Below are 13,582 nucleotides of genomic sequence, written 5' to 3' on the forward strand. Positions count from 1 at the left end.
ACGTTGGCAAAACGGATTTGACTCTAAGGGATAGGATCAGAGGGCATAGATCGGCCATCACAACAGCATTTCGAGATGGAAAGACCGAAAAACCGGTGGCGAAACATTTCCTGCAATATAATCATAGGTTGCCCACACTCAAATTTATGGCAATAGACAGAATACCGGTTTTACCCAGAGGTGGAGATCGTTCCAGATTGTTATTACAGAGAGAGACATTTTGGATCAGACAATTGGACACTGTTCAGCCCAGAGGGCTCAATGAGTATATATCGTTTAGTTCATTTTTGGATACTCGTTGATAAAATGGTTGTTTAATGGCAGATACTCATTAATATGCACAGTTACTGCATTCTCATGTAGCGCAGTCCTAGATGTAGGACAGCGTATGATTTAATATATTACCTTCTGTTAGTGATTCAACATCAGTCAGTAGGATGGCAGGATAGACTTAGTCTGTATATGTTGGATTTTGTAGAGTGAGTGTTTATATATTTATGATTTGCTGTATGACTGTTACATCTGGCTTTTGTTATTTTATTAGACCTGGACACTGCCACTCACTATGGTTGAATGGGGATGGGCTCCAGAGGGGCACACTGGATGGTCACTGGGGGTGTGGGGCACTTATTTTGATTGTCACTGATTTTATTGGGTGCACCACATTTTTAAACACTATTAGTTTTTGCACATACACTGTACACACATTCACATGGGACACATAGGCTCATATTTAGGATTTAATGTGGGTTTAGTTACATACACATAAACTTTTGCAACACTTCTTATATACATCATTGGTTTATGTACATACACTGTACACTGATTTACGTGGACACTGGCTTACATTCAGGATTTAGTGTGGTTATGGTTATATATACACATTTTGTTTGGCCATTTTAGATTTTGATCTATAGTATGGTGGTACGTATGTCACACTATCTAGGTTAATTTTAGGACTAAGGTTAGTTGTTTAGTCATTATTTGAGCATGAGTAACTTATGGCATGGTATATAGTCCTTGAGGTATTGTTTTACAGAATACTTGGCTGGTCTATTCTGGACATAGTAGTGTTTTTCCTCCTTGTAACATACATGTCACGGAGGTGTATCCATGGGAACGGTTGTTTAGACACAGAAGGTGTCCGGTGCACGTTATTATGATGTCAGCACGCACGATTGCACGTTCACACGCAGACGCACCGGGTCGCACTTTGATCACGTCAGTACGCACGGATACACGTTCATACGCATGCGCACAATCACGGAACACGGAAGTGGATAGAAAACTTTTCGCACAGATGGGGTAAGTTATACATTTAGTTTTCCTGTATATATAGGCATTGTTTTGGCACTGTCATTGTCTTGATAAAGGCCCAGATGGGTCGAAACGTTGATGTAGAGGTGGTGATTACTTATTAATACAAATTTGAAAAATCCCAGAGAGTGCTCCTGTCTTCAATTCTTTTATATATATATATATATATATATATATATACATACATACACACACACTACTGTATATATATGTGGCATGTGTGTTTGTGCTTTAGGGTGCACACCCTTAAGCAATAGGCTGCGAACGCCTATGACTCTGTGGGGGGAAGATTATTATTAGACTATTATCTAATTATCTTGATCCCTGTTGCTCCTGTGAGTAAGGTGCTAGGTCATCACCTCCACAGTGGTCATCATCCCTTACTTGCAAGGATGTTAGTGGCCCACAATGCTTGTCTGGTCCCTTAATAGTGCTTAACAGTGCATGGCCTGAACCCCATGATGTCTTTCTTGAGTGCTTGAGAGGCTAGCTAAAAGTATTTCTGAACTAGAAGTACTCCCTAAAGCAAGAACAGAATGCCTGTTAGGAGGCTGCACTAGGCATTTAGATGCTTTGTTTTTTTGCCAAAAGCATTTTGCTCATTGAATGTTGAATGAACATTTTTATCAAATTTGCTTGCACTGTGCAGAACAAATACAGGGCTTTTTTCTCATGCTAGAGCTCTTTAGCAGAGCTCTGCGCATGGTCTGCCCTGGCCTGCACTTTGAGAAGGGGGCGTGTTTGTCGTTAGTGACGACAAAACACACCCTCTCTGCACCGCCCCTTCTTAGTGGGCCGCTGTGATAAAAAAATGCCCGGGCCGAATTTTTATCCCAGTCCGGCCCTGCTGATGTGCTACAGACAAATACACCCTTGCATTTACACACATTGAACCACCAAACTGTAAAAGAGTTAGTGATGTAAAAATGTTTATATGTATGTGTGTGTGTGTGTGCATGTGTGTGTGGAGGTGGTAGTAAAGCATAAGATTTGAATCTCAATAAACATGCTGTGGTAAGAAATATGTTGTCCCAGGTGGGCAAATACATACTTGGTTTTGTAAATAACGCAACAGCAACTGGAACAGAAATGCAGCCTGAAATAACAATAAAATATAACAAATGTAATCACACAGAGTCATACAATTAGGTCCGTAAATATTTGGACATAATTTTAACAATTTTTCCTCTGTACGCCACCACACTAGAGTGAAAATGAAACGATTGAGATGCAATTGAAGTGCAGACTTTCAGCTTTAACAAAAATATTGTATGAAACGCTTATGAATTGCAACCATTCACAGTCTCCTTATTGCAGGGGCTCAAATGTAATTGGACAAATGTAACACAATCATAAATAAAATGTAAATTTTTAATACTTTGTCGAGAATTCTTTGCAGACTGGTCTCTCTGCCTTTAGTTTTGTTTACAGCAAGTGAAACGTATGCTAGATCAGCTCGAGATGAGGTGATTGGCGCTGCAATTAAAGAATATTTCACTTCTTTGCCTTAAAAACACCTGGGTTGCTTTCACATAATGTGTTAGGTCATTGTCCATCTGTAAAGTAAAAAGCCATACAATCAACTTCACTGAATTTGGCTGAATCTGAGCAGACAATATATCCCTATACACTTCAAAATTCATCCAACTGCTTCTGTCTTCTGTCACATCATCAATAGACACTAGTGATCCAGTGCCATTGGAAGCCATGCATACCCATGCCATCTTGCTGCTTCTATTGTGTTTTACAGATGATGTTGTATGCTCCAGAGCTTTTCCAAGCCTTCTCTATACTTTTTTAAATCATTCTGGTACAGCTTGATATTAGTTTTATCTGTCCAAAAAATTCTGTTCCAGAACTGGGCTGCATTTATTTTAGATGTTTTTGGCAAAGTCTAATCTGGCCGTTGTATTCTTGAGGCTTTTGAATGGTTTGCATCTTGTAGTGTAGTCTTCTCTTTATGGTGGACTTGGTTAATGATATGCCTACCTCCGAGAGAGTGTTCTTTATTTAGCAGGATGCTGTGAAGGGGTTTCTGTTTACCATGGAAAGAATCCTACGATCATCCACCACTGCTGTTTTCTGTGGTCAACCAGGCCATTTTTTTTATAGCAGGGCTCACCAGTGCATTCTGTTTTTCTCAGAATGTATCACAGTGTTGATGTGGCCACTATGTTTCCCGTGAATCCTTTGCTACAGTGACAACTGAGACATGTTATAAATATCATGAGCACCGTTTCCCCTCCCTCTGTTTAAATATAAACACCACCAAGGACATTGTACACATACCAATATTTGAAACTATCATTTTCATTTTAGGAGTGTAAATGAAGGTGTGGTCAAGGGGAGGTTGTCCTGAGAAAAATTAGGTGACTTCCTCATAGGAAATCAGTCTGTGTAAATAAGATACTTAGTCCTTGTTCTAAATTATATTTTAGTTGCATAAATTGTTAACACATTTATTGTAGTTTAAAGACACATTACTTTGAGTATTATTGCTAATGCTGAGCTCCTACAAAAAAAGAGGATTAGGATAGAAACTGGGGGCAGATGTATTTGGAAAATAAGGACAGTCCCTCCTAAATAGGGACAACTAGGAGGTATGCAAATGAACTTACCGGAAGAGCTGGTATGTAAATCAACACATATGTCTGTGTTAACCTAAAAAGACATTAGAGACATTATATTTATAAATCATATACAAAAGCAGGGGACTGCAATCTGATGTTCTGGACCACATCTCCCCTGGTGCTTTGCCAGCATTATGAGAGATGTAGTCAACAACATCTGGAGTTGCCTACCTCTGTATTAAAGGTTTGTTTTTCATTACTACAGGTTAGAAATAAGCTCAAACTTAAACAATAATATCTTCTCCATATACATATCATCTATATCTTTCTATTACTATGTAGGAACACCACCTTCATCTTTGCCTCCAGAATAGTAAATTTCCAATGGAACAAACTGAACAAGGTGCAGGAAACATTCCTTACAGAGTCTGGTGTATGTTGCTGAATATCTCAGACTCCACCACATCTCATAGGTGCTCTGTTTTTTCAGATCTAGTTAATTTGGATTGGCAATTTTATTGTCAGCCAGTTGGGGTACACTGATCTCATTGTCATGTTAAGAGATCCATCCCAAGATAATGTGGCTTTTGCACATTGATTGTGCTTGACATATCCATTAGAACAGGAGTAGACCGTGATCATAAATGGATGCACATGGTCAGCAACAATATCAGCATACCTCTCAACATTTTAAATGATGACTTACTAATAACAATTTAAGCAAAAGGCAGCTTGAAAAGTAAATATTATAACATAACCTTTATTGAATTTTGTATGATTTTAAAATAAGAGAATAATAGAAAAAGGTATTAATATACTCAATAACACCCTAATCAAATGGATGTAAACCCGTCCTGTCATAAATACATGTTATTTGGCATAATGATTAGGGCACTAGCAGAGAAATAAGAGATATAGAGAAAGGGACAGGGCTGACAACACCTGCTAGAAATAATATATTGGGAGCAGGGCCAGATTAAGAGCCCAGAGGGCCTGGAGCTGACAATTATGATGGGCCTAATTACAGAATCTTATCGACCAAAAACACTAAAACAGTCCTACCTCCCAAGCGTCATGTATCTGATGGAGATAGTGTTGGAGGGAAACTCAAAGGATGCAGCTATATAAAAACACATACTCTATGCTAATCTCTCTCTAATTTATGCTTTCATCTTTCAAGTAAATCCAGAACCCCTAACAGCAGTGTCCAGTGAAGCAGGAAGTCAAAGGGAAGGGTAAAAGGGTGTGCCACTGACGCAAATCACATGACCAGACCTGCCAAAAGGGGTGAACATGCCCAAAAATGGGGCATGTCGGTCCAAAGAAGTGGAAGGCCAGCCTGGTATGAATGCTGTCCAACTAAGGACATACTATGCAGGCAGCACCCAGAGCTTGACATAAATGCATCAAATGATGCACCTACTCCACGCTTTCTAAGGACTGTCCCCTAGCACTCACATGTCCACTTGTCTCCTTATCATCTTACTAGCAGGCAGAAGTTCCTGGTATATAGTCTGGGACAGAGTAAAGGTGTATATAGTGAGTGTAGAAGAAAGGGGACATGCCACAGTGTTAGAGAAACCAAAGTCTGCATTACCTAATTACCTAATTTTATTGTCAGCCAGTCCACACAAGTTTTGTTGCCATACATCCCTCTTAAACTTCCAAACTTAAAGGGACACTATAGTCACCAGGACAACTACAGATTATTGTATTTGTTCTGGTAAGTAGAATCATTCCCTTTAGACTTTTTGCAGTAAACACTGTCTTTTCAGAGAAAATAACTCCACTGGCCACTCCTTAGATGGCTGCTTCTTAGAGGTGCTTCCTGGGGCAGTACTGCCTAGTGTGCAGCACTGTCGTTCAGTGTCTCCACCCTCTGCATACATACACTGAACTTTCTTCATAGAGATGCATTGATTCAATTTATCTTTATGAGGAGATGCTGATTGGCCAGGACTATGTTTGACTTGTGCTGGCTCTGCCTAGTTGACAGTCTCAGCCAATCCTATGGGGAAGCATTGCAGTTTGCTCAGACCACCACTTCTGATGATGTCAGCAGACAGAGTCAGTTCAGAGGCAGAGCCAGCAGCTGCAGACTACAGAATACAAGTAAGATTTGACTATATTTAGGGAGGCAAGAAGGGGCCAGGGGGGCTAGATGGTGGTTTTTACATTATAGGGTCAGAAATACATTATTGTGTTCCTGACCCTATAGTGTTCCTATAAGCAAGAGTATGTGAAGAGTAGTTAGGGTTGCCACCTTTCTTGGGGAACAAAATACCAGCCTTAATCATTTGTATTATTAAAGGAACACTATAGTCACCTAAATTACTTTAGCTAAATAAAACAGTTTTAGTGTATAGATCAGTCCCCTGCAATTTCACTGCTCAGTTCACTGTCATTTAGGAGTTAAATCACTTTGTTTCTGTTTATGCAGCCCTAGCCACACCTCCCCTGGCTATGATTGACAGAGCCTGCATGAAAAAAAAACTGGTTTCACTTTCAAACAGATGTAATTTACCTTAAATAATTGTATCTCAATTTCTAAATTGAACTTTAATCACATACAGGAGGCTCTTGCAGGGTCTAGCAAGCTATTAACATAGCAGGGGATCAGAAAATCTTAATTAAACAGAACTTGCAATAAAGAAAGCCTAAATAGGGCTCTCTTTAAAGGACGTTTTTATGGAAGGCTGTGCAAGTCACATGCAAGGAGGTGTGACTAGGGTTCATAAACAAAGGGATTTAACTCCTAAATGGCAGAGGATTGAGCAGTGAGGCTGCAGGGGCATGTTCTATCCACCAAAACTGCTTCATTAAGCTAAAGTTGTTCAGATGACTATAGTGTCCCTTTAATTAGTTATGCGTGACATCACATGATGTAAATCACAAGGAGTGACATAAGACAAAATTCTGTAAAATCACCAACAAACTACTCACAGTTTGATTCTGCTGTATAGAGGAATTGCTCCCAGTGTCTCCCTGTCTCCCAGTCTCGCAAGTCACCCAGTGTCTCAGTGTCCCTATGTATCACAGTGTCAGTGTCCCCATGTAGCCCAGTCCCCTAGTCTCCCAGTGTCTCAGTGTCTCCATTTTCCCAGTGTCCCCATGTCACAGTGTGTCACACGGATACAAGGGGACACAGTGAGACATGGGGACACAGAAACCTGGGGACAATTGGGGACACTGGGAGACTTGTGGACACTGGGAGACATGGGGACACTGAGGACACTGGCTGGGAGACATGGGGACACTGGGAGACATAGGGACTCTGAGTCTATAGGGATACAGAGATATGGGGTAACTGAGAGCCAGGGGACACTGAGCCACTAGGGACACTGGCTGGGGGACATGGGGACACTGGCTGGGGGACATGGGGACACTGTGTTCCTAGAATCTCCGTGTCCCAATGTCTCAGTTTCTCCCAATGTCCCTATGTCTCACAGCGTCCCCATGTGTCTCAGCGTCCCCATGTCTCACAGTGCCCCCTAGTGTCTCAGTGTCCCCATGTTTTCCAGTGTCCCCAAGTATCTTAGTGTCCCCAGGTCTCCCTGCAGCCTTTCACCCTATCCCTCACCTGAGCCGTAGAGCTGCTGTCTGGACTCTCTGTGCTGTGTAGCTGCTCCCCCATGGATCAGTGAGTAGTAGAGAGAGGCAGGGATATGCTGTAACTTCCTATCCCTGCCTCTCTCCCCACACAGTGACCCCTACTCTCCCCACACAGTGACCCCTGGCCGGTGCTGGTATTGCAGAGTAATGTCCGTTTATACTAAGAAAATTACCTGCATTTGTATTGCCGGTATTACTGCAATACCGGCACGGCCAGGCAGACTCAAATACCGGCTGTGCCAGTAAAATACCAGCCAGGTGGCAAACCTAAGAGTAGTGTGGAAAACACAAAACAAAAAAGAGTAAAAAAAAAAAATATATATATATATATTTTTTTTAAATGGGCCTATTCCATGGGCCTGAGCCTGGAGCTGCAGCTCCATCATCCCCTATGTTAATCCGGCCCTGATTGGGAGGCATCTAACCCCAAAAGTAGGGATCCCTCTTCCCCGCTAATGGAGACAGTAAACAAAGTAAAAACAACAGAAGAGGTAGAGCCACAGAGTAGAAATACCTAAGGTACAGGAAATACCAGAGGTAGGAAAAGTCCAAAACTAATATTCCAATATGGATGCAAATGTACATTAGCCAGGGGTGATATCCGGAGGTTTTAAAGGATTCTTCTATGGGGATGTCAGAGATAATCAGCAGTGGATCCATATATGGAAAAAGAAAGGAGATGATGGTGCAGTATGTACTGGTAGGGAGAGTATAAAATAGATATCCTTACGTTTTATGGAGCTAGAACTAACTCCAGTATAGATAGTGTGCAGTGGTACAATCCCCACTTTAAAGGATACGTGAATATAGCTTTTCAGTTGGGTGAGGACCATAAAATATCAAAATGAATGACAAATAGTGCTCACAGTTTAAAATACCAGGAATATATATATAGCGAATATTTTACTCACTTGTTCCAGCAAGAAAACTGCTCTATGGATAGGGCGTGGGTGGAACAATCTCCACCGAGGAAATTGCTGGGAAGTAATGTTCACTGGAAATAAAATCAGGTGCCAGGCAGTAGAGGATAAAAATAATAAAATAGTAACAAAAATAAAATGTAGACCATATATGTTTAACTAGTTGACTACTCATTTTTCAGAACGCTCAATGGTTATACTCACACTACGTATTGATCTTGATCCATAAAACAAAAATGTGCAGCTATCTCAAATGTCACATACGTTTCACTCTGTGTTATTAAGCTTGTTGATGCTGTCGTGGCATTACATGCATGTATGTTAATTCTTGCACAATAAAATAAAGAATTTTAAAAAAAATGTAGAATAAAAAAGAGTAAAATGGCACAGGAAGTAACCAAAATACCTTTATTCATACATAATAAAATTTCCAGATAAAAACCACAACGTGTTTCACCTTAAAAGGCTTTTTCAAGTGGAGGTAAGAAATCAAAGCAAATAATAAGTATCCAAGTAAGGACACACATTGTAAAGTTAGTATCTATTTGTATGTAAGGTCACACAGTGTAAAGTTAGTATCTATTTGTATGTAAGGTCACACAGTGTAAAGTTAGTATCTATTTGTATGTAAGGCCACACAGTGTAAAGTTAGTATCTATTTGTATGTAAGGTCACACAGTGTAAAGTTAGTATCTATTTGTATGTAAGGTCACACAGTGTAAAGTTAGTATCTATTTGTATGTAAGGTCACACAGTGTAAAGTTAGTATCTATTTGTATGTAAGGTCACACAGTGTAAAGTTAGTATCTATTTGTATGTAAGGTCACACAGTGTAAAGTTAGTATCTATTTGTATGTAAGGTCACACAGTGTAAAGTTAGTATCTATTTGTATGTAAGGTCACAGTGTAAAGTTGGTCCTCTTCAACCTATCGTTCCTCTAAGTTTTCTTGTAAGTGTCCTATTGTTAGTTAAACCCCCCTCTCATAATATTGTAAAGCGCTACAGAATCTGGTGGCACTATATAAATGGCAATAATAACAGTAGTAGCACTAATAATAATAATAATAAGACTCTATCTTTATGAAATACTCATTTTGGAGTGGAGGTAGAGGGGGTGACAGTGCTGCTTTAAGCAAGTCACCCGAAGGGTTTGTTTTTTTTGTCATCTGTCTATCCCCATTCCCATGGGATGGGGTGTATAAGTCACACAAAAAAGTTGCTAGTTTTTATTTACAGTGAGCAGTAGTCCATGCTGCTGTTGCCAGCAGGCAATAGTACTTCAAACTCTTGTTTGTTTGAATAAAAGCAAGTGAACGATAACTTTTAAATGTGCATCCTGGTGGATGTACTCTTTCCCAATCTAGTTTAAAATTGCAACTTTGTACATATTTTGCATCCAATACTTCTTATAGCTTTCTAATGTGGAAGCACAGATTTTAAACCACACACTAAAGCATCTTGCAGATTGTTGCCAATTTTGTTGGCCTGATTGAATTCCGACTGGACTTAGCTTTAGTAAATATTAGAATTGCCATTGCAGTCGGAATACAGTTATGTTCTCTAGAATAGATTTTATCAAAATCTGGCAATTACTGAATTGCCTCAACTGAAATAATTGTCATGCAAATAAAACTTGCTTGTGACCTGTTTGTTAAATTTTCAAAAAACTGTTCACAATGTAACTGGGCAGAAATTTGGCTACTGATCTAAGGCACTTTGCATGAAAAGGAGTCTTGCAACTGATCAGGATAAGTAGCAGAACTTATATAGAAAGTCTTGGAGGCAGGGCCAGCTTTAGGGGTGTGCGAGGTGTAGGGCTGCCATGGCAGTACATAGTTCACACATGCATGGCCCCGTGGTGTTGTGTCAGAAAGTAATAGCTACAGGCAGTCACACACATAGTTTCAGGCAGACATTCACAGAAACACAGTCACAGGCAGTCAGTCACACACACATTTACAGGCAGACACACACAGTTACAAGCAAACAGTCACACACAGACTCACAGATACAGGCAGTCACCCACACACAGTTACAGGCAGACAGTCACACAAACACAGTCACCGACAGTCGCACACAGACTCAGGGAGACAGTCACTCTTTTGGGAATGTCTGCCTGTAACTGTGTGTGTGTGTGTGTGTGTGTGACTAAGTTTTTTTTTTCCTTCTTATCTCTGCATCTAAAAGTTTGTGTTTTTTTCTTTTTTTAAGGAGTTACAGAGTTACATTTCCTATGAGCCAGGCAGCAGATGCCTTGGCACTCTCGGGGTTACTTACTAAAATGAGATTTCAAAGTGAACTGTTAGTAAATTTAAAATTTAAGACCAAAGGCAGACTTGGAAGCACGGATTGCTTAGATACTTTTTCTAGTTCGTTTATGTTTCCTTTAAATTTGATATTCACTTTAAATTCTCACTTAATAAATTAACCCCTTAAGGACGCAAGACGGTTCAGGACCGTCATCGGCATTTTTGCGTTGCCGACCGACGACGGTCCTGAACCGTCCTAAATTTAAAATGTACTTACCCGATCGCCGTCGTTCCCCCGGCGGCGATCGGCGTTGCTCCCGTTGTGGGGAGACTGCCTGCAGCCCAGACAGTCTCCCCATGGCGGATTAGGACCCCTGGGGCCATGTGATCGCCCAACAGGGCGACCACATGGTCACAATAGGTGTCCTAGACTCTGCCTGCAGGGGGACTGTCTGTGCTGACAGGCAGTCTCCCTGCAACTGTAAAATCATAAAAAAATTTAAAGTGAAAGGTAATAAAAAAAAAATATTATTATATATGTGTATATATATATGATATATAGACATATATTATACCTATATAATATATGTCTATATATCATATATATAATGCCATGCTAAGTGTATTTTTATATTAATATGTACATATATTAATATAAAAATACACTTATAATTAATTTACACACGTATATATATAATATATATAATAACTATATATATATTGTATATATATATTATTATAAAATACGAATAATAAATAATTTAAATTAAATTAAAAAAATTAAAAATAATAATAAAAATTAAAAAAAAATTATATATCTATACGAAATGTTATTCTAACTGTATTTTGATATTAATATATATATATTTATATCAAAATACACTTAGAATGAAATTGTATATATATCTATGTATATATAAATAAATAAAAAGAATACGAACTATTCATATGTCCATATACAAAATGACATAAATAATTATATAAATATACACGTAGACTTCAAATATATACATATGCATATATATTTAAATTCTACGTGCGTATTTATGTAATATTTTTACATAATTAAGTTATTTTATTGATTGCAATTTAAGGGACCTGCCTGCCAACCCAGGCCAAAAGTCTAGAGAATTTAATTTGCTAGCACTGTATTTTACCCTGTAACGTTCTACGACACCCTAAAACCTGTACATGGGGGGTACTGTTTTACTCGGGAGACTTTGCTGAACACAAATATTAGTGATTCAAAACAGTAAAACATATCACAGCGATGATATTGTCAGTGAAAGTGACTTTTTTTGCATTTTTCACACATAAACAGCACGTTTACTGATGATATAATTGTTGTGATACATTTTCCAGTTTTGAAACACTAATATTTGTGTTCAGCAAAGTCTCCTGAGTATAACAGTACCCCCCATGTACAGGTTTTATAGCGTTTTTGAAAGTTACAGGGTCAAATATATGGGTCAAATATTTTTACATTGAAAATGACCAGGTTGGTTACGTTGCCTTTGAGAGCGTATGGTAGCCCAGGAATGAGAATTACCCCCATGATGGCATACCATTTGCGAAAGAAGACAACCCAAGGTATTGCAAATGGGGTATGACCAGTCTTTTTTAGTAACCACTTGGTCACAAACACTGGCCAAAATTAGCGTTCAATTTAGTTTTTTACTTTTTTCACACACAAACAAATATGAACGCTAACTTTGGCCAGTGTTTGCGACGAAGTGGCTACTAAAAAAGTCTGGACATACCCCATATTGAATACCCTGGGTTGTCTACTTTAAAAAAAATATGTACATGTGGGGTGTTATTCAGCGATTTATGACAGATAATAGTGTTACAATGTCACTATTGATAAATTTTAAAAATATATGTTTTGAAACCGCAATATCCTACTTGTACTTATAGCCCTATAACATGCAAAAAAATAGCAAAAAGCATGTAAACACTGGGTATTTTTAAACTCAGGACAAAATTTTGAATCTATTTAGCAGTTTTTTTCATTCGCTTTTGTAGATGAATAAAAGATTTTTCACATAAAAGTCAAAAAACATGTATTTTTTTCAATTTTTCATCATATTTTTTCATTTTTTAAAAATTAAATTACATGAGATTATATAAATAATGGTATGTAAAGAAAGCCCCTTTTGTCCTGAAAAAAACAATATATAATTTGTATATGAACAGTAAATGAGAGAGCGGAAAATTACAGCTAAACACAAACACCACAAAAGTGTAAAAAGATGCCTGGTCGCAAATGTACAACATCGCAAAAAAAGTCCAGTCCTTAAGGGGTTAATCCTAAAAAAATGTAAACAATAAACAAAGGAGTTATGAAGATAAATACCCAATATGAAATGCCCCAACATATTTAGTCACAGAAATACAATAAACTTGTCAAAATGCACTATTTGTCTTGCCACAACTGGATTGTAAAGTGTGAAACAAATGTGATGTGTCACAAAAGAAAAATTATTGCATTGTTAACCTGGCAATGTCCGGGTTGTGTTTGAAGAGCAGAAGGATGTGTTCAATATTAATGAAGATGGCCCAACAGGGGAAACAGAACAGCATTAGAATGATAATCCCTCTCTGTAAAATAGTCCCAATGCGTTTCAAGTTCTTACTTCCATATGTCTGAAAGGAATGAAATGAAAGAAAAAAAGCAATAATTGAAATTTGATAAAAAAAAACTAATTATTGGTTACAGTCATATGAAGACAGACAGACAGGATACCTTTTAGATAATTACTTCTTTTTTTTTTTAAATCTAACAATCTCTCATTTACTAATAATTAGTAATATTACAGGTACCAGAAATTAGTAACTTTTTCTTTAACGTAATGATCTTTTATGAGGAAATTTAAAAAAAAAAAGTTAAGTTAAATGTTAAAGAGTTAAATG

At 38.3% G+C, this 13,582-nt stretch overlaps 1 pseudogene; it reads right to left on the reverse strand.

Moving 5' to 3' along the window:
- The window catches only part of LOC134612709 (multidrug and toxin extrusion protein 2-like), a 133,572-nt pseudogene that overhangs the window by 82,997 nt on the left and 36,993 nt on the right, over nucleotides 1-13,582 (reverse strand).

This window comes from Pelobates fuscus, chromosome 1 (assembly GCF_036172605.1).
Source record: "Pelobates fuscus isolate aPelFus1 chromosome 1, aPelFus1.pri, whole genome shotgun sequence".
Taxonomy (NCBI): Eukaryota; Metazoa; Chordata; class Amphibia; order Anura; family Pelobatidae; genus Pelobates; species Pelobates fuscus.